Here is a 10,301-nt window from a genome sequence, read left to right on the forward strand (position 1 = left end):
CTGAGCCACACAAATCCCCAGGGAGAACAGGCAGCACTCTGCAAAATTCTTGGCTAATTGCTCATGCTTAATAATAATAATAATAATAATAATAATAATAATAATAATAATGTTACTAGATAGAAAAGTTCAAAGCAGCTCCACTGTTTTCAAGCATCTTATCCTGAGGATAACATAAGAAAGGGACTCCTCAACACAAATAACAAACCTAAAAAGCAAAATAAATAAGAAACTTTTATATTTGGGACCATAAGAAACTTTTATATTTGGGACTGACCTAAAAAAAAAAATAAATAAGAACTTTTATATTTGGGACCTTAGAAAGAAAAAATCAGAGTCACTTAGAGAGAAAATCCCTTCCTGTGCCAAGGGCCAACCAGGGGCTGTTGGCAACCTAAAAATGCACAGCAGTTTTTATTTAAATATCCCACCTGGATCAATAGGGCCCTGACCTCCTGAGCAGCCACTGCCTGACTCTGCACTGCTCTGAGCCACACAAATCCCCAGGGAGAACAAGCAGCACTCTGCAGAATTCTTGGCTAATTGCTCATGCTCTTAAATAACTATTATTTTTATTGTTATTATTATTATTCATAATGTTACTAGATAGAAAAATTCAAAGCAGCTCCACTGTTTTCAAGTACCTTATCCTGGGTGTAATATAAGAAATGGACTCCTCAACACAAATAACTAACCTAAAAAGCAAAATAAATAAGAAACTTTTCTATTTGGGACCTTAGAAAGCAGAAGTGATACAACTTGTGTTTGGTGCAAACAGCAAGAGAAAACTTCAGAGCAAAGGCAGCTTCTGGAGGGAGAATGACTGAAACAAATGCAAATTCTGATGAGCAACTCTTGGGGCAGCAGGAGCTGCATGTAATGACCTCAAAACCTCCTCCAGGCCCAGCTTTTAATGGTTTTAATTGGCTCAGTTTCAATGAATGTGAGGATAAATGGTCTTGGAAAAATGTTTTGGAAGAGCACATTCTGCAGTCACACCTGGAACCCCCCCCCAGCCCCCATGGTTTCAATCCCCAGTTTTTCTTTTCACTGCTGATCCCAGGAGCTGGAAGGTTTGGGATGGAGAAGGGTGGAGCCCCAAGGACAGCGTGGCACTGTCTGAAATTCAGGCTCCAGGAGGAATTCGGGTGTTTCCAATGTTGTGAGACCCCAGAGCTGGATGTTCCCATGAGGGCAGAGCCTTCTCCACGCTCAGCATTCCCTGGGATTGCAGCAGCCTCCCTGCTCTGGTGCAAGGCAGGGGTGCTGCAGTGAAGCCATCAGCTCATTTTCCTGAGCTGCCATATCCTGCACTCCTGACATTCCATTTCCCTTCATGTCAACAGCTTCTAAATTTAGGCTCCCTAATTCCTTCTTAGAGCCAGTGTGAAACAGGAAGCTCCAGGTGAGTCAGAGCACCCAAAATAGCTGCCTAGAAAAGCCAGGCTCAGCTGCTGAGTGAGCCTTGACTCTGTCCAGTCACCTCACACTCAACAGCCTCACGCAGTTCTAGATAAAGAAATGATTATTTAATATGTGGATTGATAGTTTATGGCCACTTTCCAGGGGGGAAATTTATGGACTGAGGCCTCCAAGCAGGACACGTTTGTGAGGTAAAACACAATGACAAGTGAGCAAGTTGGTAGATTTATGGCCACACAAGACTAAGGTTTGCCTGTTTAGGTCATTTTTATTCCACTTATTCCTTGACCTGACAGAGGGAAAGCCACATTTTGGAATTAAACACCAATTCAGAACTAGAAGTGTCTTTGAAGCTACTTTTCTCATAGAAAACTGTGTAGTAAATATATCACATTTTCTTCATTCTTTCAGTTTTTAAATTCCTAATTTCCTAGGGTTTTTGTCATTCTGCTTCTTCCTTTCTTTGCTTCTAGTTTTGTGTCTATATTTGTATGAAAGTGGATGGAAAAGGAAATCAAGCATAAGGTAAAGGGGGAAAAGGAAGGAAAACAGAGTGTGAGGAATTGGGGAAAATACCCCAGCAGTCTGAACAGTTCAATGAGCTCTAAGAAGCTCTGACTCCAAGGATTTGAAGGAATGTGGTTCCAAGGCCAGACAGGACAGGGCTTGGAGAACCTGGGATAGTGGAAAGTGTCCCTTTCCATGGAATGGGGGGAATGAGATGGGCTTTAAGGTCCCTCCCAACCCAAACCAGTCCGGGATCTTTGATTCCAATATTCACATCAATCACAAATTGACACCAGCAATTTCTACATTTTATGCTGTAGAAGAAAACGAAGTTTTATAGTGAAAAATACTAATTTTATGCAATTTTAAAACACTTTATATGGATGCAACTCCAGAGGCTTCAACCAAGTTCCTCAACATGAACAGTGGTGGGAGAGCAGGACTTGTGCCTCTGGCAGGCAGAATTATGAGCAGCATTGCAGAGCCTTGATATTTAAAGGGATTTTTCATGTATAAACCCAACTGTGTTGTGAGTGTTCACTGGGGGCTTTAGCAATGACACCTATGAAAGGAAAATCAATTTTCCCATATAAAATGAAATTGTGTTGTGCTAATTATTTCAGTTTAAATATTGAGAGCACATGTGTTTTCCTGAATAAACACACCTGGTTCAGAGCATGGTGGTGAGAGTGTCTTTAACCATCTTCAGACAAATCACAGGGCAGCTTTTAGGGTAGAGATGGGCACAGGCTGGTCCTGCAGGCCAAGAAACACAAATATTCCTTATGGGAAAGGAATTCCTGGTGCTGGAGCACAGAGCCCTTTGGACAACTGCTTGGGCTGAGGGCTATGGAATTCACAGGCAGCCCCGATGAGGGGAGAGAAGGATGCACCTGACTGCATCTCATCAGAAGGCTAATTAATTACTTTATTATACTATATTATTCTATACTATCTTACATTTCATCTAAATTGAATCTGCCAAGCACTCAGTTCTGCTCACACTGCCCAGAATCTCATGACTGTCACCCAACAGTCCCCACACACACCAAGGGAACCTGGAGCAACATGGGATAATGGAAGGTGCTCCTTCCATTTTTTTTTCTGTCTTTATTTTTTTGCATAGAAGTGGACAGAAAAGGAAATCCAACATAAGTTAAAGAGAGAAAAAGGAAAGAAAGCAAAGTGTGGAGAATTTGGAAAAACACCCCAGCAGTTTGAACAGATAGATGAGCTCCAAGAAGCTCTGACTCCAAGGATGGGAGGTAATGTGGCTCCCCTTTACCTTATGTTTGATTTCCTTTTCCATCTGCTTTCGTAAAAAATAGAGACACAAAAATAGAAGCAAAGAGAGGAGAAGCACAATGACAAAAATCCAAGAAAATTAAAAATATAAAGACTGAAGGAATGAAAAAATTGTCAAACATTTATTACACAATTTTCTATGAGAAAAGTAGGCCGAGGAAACAAAACATCTTCACTTTGGGTAAACAATCTCCATATTTCATTCTACTTTGGCACAAACACAGGCACAGCAAATAAGAATTGTTTTTCCTTTCTCTGAGGTTCAGAGAATGTGAAACCCAGAAATATTCTTGGGAAGAATTGTGCCTTGCTTTTCTCTGTGAAGAGAAATGTGGTGACAGAGGGCAGCAGGGGGGAATCTGTCCTTCTCCCATAAAGCTGGGAGAGAATCACAGAATCCCAGACTTTTGGTTGGAAGCCCATCTCATTCCCCCAATTCCATGGGCAGGGACATTTTCCATTATCCCAGGTTCTCCAAGCCCTGTCCAGCCTGGCTTTAGAGCCCCATTCCCTCCATCCTTGGAGTCAGATCTTCTTAGAGCTCATCTAACTGTTCAAACTGCTGGGGTGTTTTTCCAAATTCTCCACACTTTGCTTTCTTTCCTTTTTCTCTCTTTAACTTATGTTGGATTTCCTTTTCCATCCACTTCTATGCAAAAAATAAAAACAGAAAAATAGGAGCACCTTCCATTATCCCAAGTTGCTCCAAGGCCTGTCCAACCTGGCCTTGAGAATTCCAAGGATGAGGAAGCCACAGCTGCTCTGGGCACCCTGTGCCAGGGCCTCCCCACCTCCACAGGGAGGAATTTCTTCCTAATATCCAACCTAAATTTCCCCTCTGCCAGCTTATAGCCATTCCCCTGTCCTGTCACCATATGCTCAGGTTGGACTCAATGACTTCAGAGGTCTTTTCCAACTTAATTTGACTCTGTCATTCCCTGTGGTTCTCTGATTCATTTCAGAGCTGCAGAGATGTTTTCAGGATCTCCCAGTGCTTGGCAGGTTTGTGATTTTCTCCACGAGGGTCAAATGTCTGTGTGAAGATTTAATGATTCAAACAGCTCAGCTGGATGCTAGTCCAGGTTTGGGAATTCAGGCCTGGAAAGGACTCGTGCTTGTGCTCTGACGCAGAGGAACACTTCAGTGGAGACCTCACTGCCAGAAGGTGTTCAATAGCAACCAAGAGGCTCTGAAAATATAAAACCACTTCAGTTCTGGAGTGGTTTTAAGCAGGAACAGTCACAGTGCAGGAGTTCAGGTGCTGAAGCAGCTCGGGGTCACGGCATTGTATCAACAGTTGAGTAAGATTCCTTTGTTTAGTGCCAGTATTTTTAATGAGTCACTTGGTCTTCCCCTCCAGCTTTGATCATGGAATCACTGAACTTTTTTGGGTTGGAAAAGACCTTAAAGGTCATCTAATTCCACTGCATTCCATGGAAAGGGACATTTTCCATTATCCCAGGCTGCTCCAAGCCCTGTCCAGCCTGACTTTAGAGGCCCATTCCCTCACATCCTTGGAGTCAGAGCTTCTAAGAGCTCATCTAACTGTTCAAACTGCTGGGGTATTTTTCCAAATTCTCCACACTTTGCTTTCTTTCCTTTTTCTCTATTTAACTTATGTTGGATTTCCTTTTCTATCCACTTCTATGCTAAAAATAGGAGCACCTTCCATTATCCCAGGTTGCTCCAAGCCCTGTCCAACCTGGCCTTCAGAATTCCAGGGATGAGGCAGCCACAGCTGCTCTGGGCACCCTGTGCTGACCTTTCACTACAAAACACATTAGGGAGTGTTTTAAGGCCCAAATAAATTTAATTTAAAGGGTGTAAAACTCACTAATGTCAATTTAAAAGATGCAAAACTCACTAAGCAACAAGGACTTCAGCGTGCATTTTGTTTAGGTGTTACATAAGTTCACTCAAAGGATAATAGGACAAGGGAAAAAATTCTTAAGCTGACTTTTGTTGAAAAAAATTTTAAAAAACTGAAAAGAAAACTACAGTAACTATTCAGAAGAAAACACAACAGACCTGACTCATTCCATAAGTCTCCTATGTTAAATTCCATGAAGATTAGGCAAAGTAACTTCCTTCTTGTAAAAGACAGAGAAAGCAGAAAATAACTTTACTAATTATCTGCCCCATGAGTTATATGCCATGTACAATTCCAAATACCTTTTTTTTTTTTTAAATTTCCAGTCAGAGATTTGCTTTCATGGAGGAAGGATGTCATTTATGGAAGCAGATTCATTGGGATGTTACAGTCAAGGGTGCACTTCAGCTATGGGAATAAATCACACGGACTCCATTTCCTTCATGGTGGAAAAAGCCCATTCTTTATTCACAGAACACCTTTTCATACAGTTTTACAGACTTCGTGTGTCACTCCCATTGGTCAGGAACTTTCTTGCCAATCACTTTATTGGTCAGTAACAAATTGTTATTCTGTATGGATTGATCATTCAAACCTTTGGTGTGTACGTGCAGGAAAAGTCGTTTGTGAGAGATAATTTCATTTCTTTATCTAACTGTGGAAAAAGAGTTTAGACAGGTGTAAGTTGTTTTTTAACCAGGAACAGATTGTTATGCTAATGAACTGCTCACACCAGGATTGCTTTCACATGGGAACTTGCACAGTGCTGGCCTGACTTAGAAGAAATGACAGGCCAGCCAGAGCAGGCCTGATTTTATACGGCTTTTATTTATAATTTTTCTACCTTACTGCAACATGAGCCTTTTAAAATTGAAGTAAAGCTGGTTTAAGCACTGCAGGGGAAAACAAAACCTGCTGGTCTTGAGCCAAAACCAGGAGTACCCAGCAGGTAAATGGGCAAGGCCTGTCCCATGCCCCATCCCATCCCACCAGGAGATCCCCTGCTCTGACACGAGATGTCTCAGCTCTTCTGGACATGCTGCATCAAAAGAAATCACATTAAAATCTCACCACTCCAACCTCCTGAGGTGCAACAAGCACAGACTAATTAATTATTCAGCAATGTAGAGGGGAGAATCACTCTTCTGGGTTGCTTTGTATTAATCACCTTTCAGTCAGGGTGAGCCATCACTGCTTGGCTTCCCTCACCGTGTCCCCCAAAAATGACTCACGGCCCTCACTTGGGGTGACATCGCTGACTTTGTTCAGTTTTGCAATTTTTCACTCCTGCTGCCACCTGAGCCATCCAAAAAAAAAAACCACGGGAAAATGCATAAATCCTTTTTACTTATGGATCTGTAAGGAAACCATCCAGAGAGGAAGCTCGAGGATAAAAGAGAAAACAATGAAAGGCAGCCCAGTCACAGAGTGCCCTGCATAACTGGGAGATAACTCAGCTAATCTGGTTTCATGCATCTCAAGGGGTTCCTAGAAGCTGTCTATTTTTACCATTCTTTCCAAATCCTATCGAAATGAGGCAAAATGAGTGCGTTGAACAGCAGTCACTGCAACACGTAATCCAGGGGAAAAAATCCACTCCCGCCCCTTAGCAGGAATCCCAGCTCCTAACAGGAAGGAAATTTTTCCCCTGATGATTTTTCCAAGTTTATAGGCTGCAGTTGGTTTACATTCCAGGGTTATAAAATAGTCTGAGCCTATTCAGAGCAAATAACCTGATTTTTCCCTGTTTAACAGGGACCTGTATTACTGAATACGTAAACTCTTATCATTCCTGATTTATTATTTTTCCCAGGAATATCAGAATCCAGAGGGGGAAAAATAGTTTTGTTTCTCCACTCTTCACTAGCCATTGCCCGATAGAGAATGAAAATGAAGTTTATGTTGAAAACAAAAGGAAGTATCACAGAAAAGAAACTGAACCCAAAAGTTTTGTTTGTTTTTCCCAAAGCTTTCAGGGCTCACCCCACGAGGAAAACCAATGTCTCAGAAAGTGTAAGAAAGTGGATTTTTTCCACCAAGACACAATTTTTTCTCACTTTTTCTGGAAAGTACCAGTATCGCTGGAGCTTTTATCAACAGGGGTTGCTAAAAGCATCGCTGGGATTTCTGATCAAAACCACAGAAAGACCAAGGCATTAACATAAAATATCCAGGGGATCTGGCTCTTCCCAGAGCCAGGAGGGGCTGCAGAGCTTTACACCAGGCCCAGCCCTGCTCAAATTCCTGATAACCAACACAGGGATGTGACTGTGTTAAGAACATCCTGCTGGGGTGTCCCTCTCCTTGACTGCAGCCTTGGTGCTTCCTTGCTAATAACAGATTTTTAAAAGTCACAAAAATGCTAAGGAAGGATCTCAGTGCTGGAAACTGAATCTGGGAGCTGCTGCTGGGGATGGTCCAGTAAAACTCCTCTGCTGCAAGGGTTGGTGGTCCAAAAGTGCCTGATTCTCCCTGGGGAACCAGAACGCCTTATCTCTGTGGTGGAGGTCTAATAAATGAGTGTCAGTTATTTGTTTTGGGGGTTTGAGAGAAAAGCTCAGAATTTACAGTCCACAGTTGTTGGAGCCTTCTGGAAATGCCCATCACTCCCCAGAGGAGGTTGGGCCATCCTCCCATCTTGTTCCCAACATACCCTTGGAGCAGCATCTAGAACAGCACTGGGAAGCCAAGTGATGCCTTGGGTTTTGGCTTTTCTATTTTTCACATTCTGTGCTGCTTTAGTGTGTGGGTCTGGGCTTCATATGAGGGGATGGTGAGCTCTGTGCACAGAGCAGGGAGACAAAACAATTCCTGCTCCAGCTGGGCACCAAGGACAAATGACCCAAATCTCAGCCCAAGAGCACAAACACCGTGGGCTGGAGAGAGAAAAACAAGCAGGGTGGGACTGCCTGGGCTAAAGCTGGAATGGGACAATGAACTGCAAGATGCAAATGGAGCAGAACTGATCACAGTGACAGACCCCGTGCCCGGCCGTGCATTTTGGGGCCATTTTGGTTCATCTTGGGTGCAGCCCTGGTTGGGCTCTTGTGCTGCCCAAGGTGGATCCATTGAGGAGATGCTTTTAATAAATCCCTGCTTTACTTTTTAAGTCTGTCCAGTCTTTGTTCTAGGCCAGACTGCACAAGGCATCCCAAGAGTGCTCACTCCCCCTCACTGGTTTTCCAGCTCTGCCTCACTGTATTGTTGTCATCAGGCTCTTACTCCTCCCTTAATAACAAGGGAATCCCTGGAAAATATGTGCTCGGCCTTTTCTTTGGTATTTCCTCCTACCACAAATAAAAGCAGGAAGTACAAATTGTTGGCCAGCTCTTCCTCTTTCCATTTCCTCGAGTCCTTTTCTCTCCTATGCTGATTTTTCTGTGCTCCAGCTGCACTCTGTGACCTTCCCTCCGGCACCTTGGGGAGGGTCACGTCACTGGGAGGTGTCCTATAAACACAGTCAGACACAAACTGTGCAGTGGAAGGGCACTGGGACACCACTGCCTGCTTCCTCTTCTCGCAAGAAACTCTGTGGGAGTTGGAGAAAGAAGAAAACTGTTTTGCAAGATGCAGAGAATGATCTGTCATCTTGCCAGAGCTCGCAGTGGCATTTGCCTGGGGTTTTCCAAGGAGTCTGAAAGAGTGAATGTACAGCTTGCTTAGAAACCCACTAAAATTTGGACAGCAGATCCTTGAAATGACAGCATTTCTGATCATTCCCAGCTCTGCCATGGCTCAGGATGGCTGTGCCTACAGCAGCCTGAGGGCAGAGTTTGTGTCAGGTGAACCAAAATGGTCCCAAAATGCACGGCTGGGCATGGGGTCTGTCACTGTGATCAGTTCTGCTCCATTTGCATCTTGCAGTTCATTGTCCCATTCCAGCTTTAGCCCATGCAGTCCCACCCTGCTTGTTTTTCTCTCTCCAGCCCTCGGTGTTTGTGCTCTTGGGCTGAGATTTGGATCATTTGTCCTTGGTGCCCAGCTGGAGCAGGAATTGTTTTGTCTCCCTGCTCTGTGCACAGAGCTCACCATCCCCTCATATGAAGCCCAGACCCACCCACTAAAGCAGCACAGAATGTGAAAAACAGAGAAGCTGAACCTGAGGCATCACTTGGCTTCCCAGTGCTGTTCCAGGTGCTGCTCCAAGGGTGTATTTGGAACAACATGGAAGAATGGCACAACCTCCTCTGGAGCATAATGGGCATTTCCAGAAGGCTCCAACTATGGACTGTAAATTCTGAGCTTTCCTCTCAAACCCCCAAAAGAAGCAGAGTTTGTCTCAGGCATGGTCAGTCCCAGTGTGGGATGCTGGTGGGTTGGCAGTGACAAACCCCACACCAGCATGAGGCTGGGACCATCCATGGATGATCCTAGGAGCAATGGAGCCGCTCCAGGGCAGACAGAGAGGCAGGCCTGGCCCACCTGCAGACAGGTGTGATCCTGGCCCCTGTGAGGGGCACTTTTCCCTCATACCCTCTATCAACCTCCCACCTGCTGCCTGCTTCTGCACTGGCGGCATGGGGCAGCAAAGGGACAGTAAAGCTGGGCTCAAGATCCTTTGCAAGCTCTGGCAAGGCAAGGACAATGACTCTGATGCTGGAGGTGCATCCCTGCTCTCACCGCCCTCCAAAAGCACTTGCATAAAATGATCCAAGAAAATATCTGCCCATGTCCCGTGTGAGGTTTGCTTCCTGATCCACAATAAAACACACCTGAAACACACCAAGCACTACTCCAACTCCCCATCATAAATGGGTGCTCAAAAGCTGGGGATTAATTTTCTCAGAGAAGCTGAAAACACTGATAGGTGCATTTGTAAAAGCCCAGAAGCTTTCACAGATGAGTTTTCACTGTTGCATATGGATGAATTATCCCTATGGGATACAGCCCTGGGACAAAGGGATCCAAGGCAGCTCCCACAGTGCTCCTGATCAGCATCCAAGTGCCATGGAAGCACAATTCAGCGTGGAAACATAGACTTAAAATAGTTTGGAGGCATTTCAACTGTACATCACATGTTGGGTTATCTACTTCAAGCACAGAGGTGTCTTCCAAAGAAAAAGTTTAATTCTGCTACTCTCCTCAGTTATCTGAAAGTGAAATTTTAGTGCATTCCTCTGTTTGAAATGTTGCTGTTTAATCATTATTTCAGATTTTCAGGATATTGCAGTTTACTTGAAATAATTTGATCTTAACA

Source organism: Melozone crissalis, unplaced genomic scaffold (genome assembly GCF_028551555.1).
Source record: "Melozone crissalis strain CALT ecotype California unplaced genomic scaffold, PUWL_Pcris_2 ptg000041l_1, whole genome shotgun sequence".
NCBI lineage: Eukaryota > Metazoa > Chordata > Aves > Passeriformes > Passerellidae > Melozone > Melozone crissalis.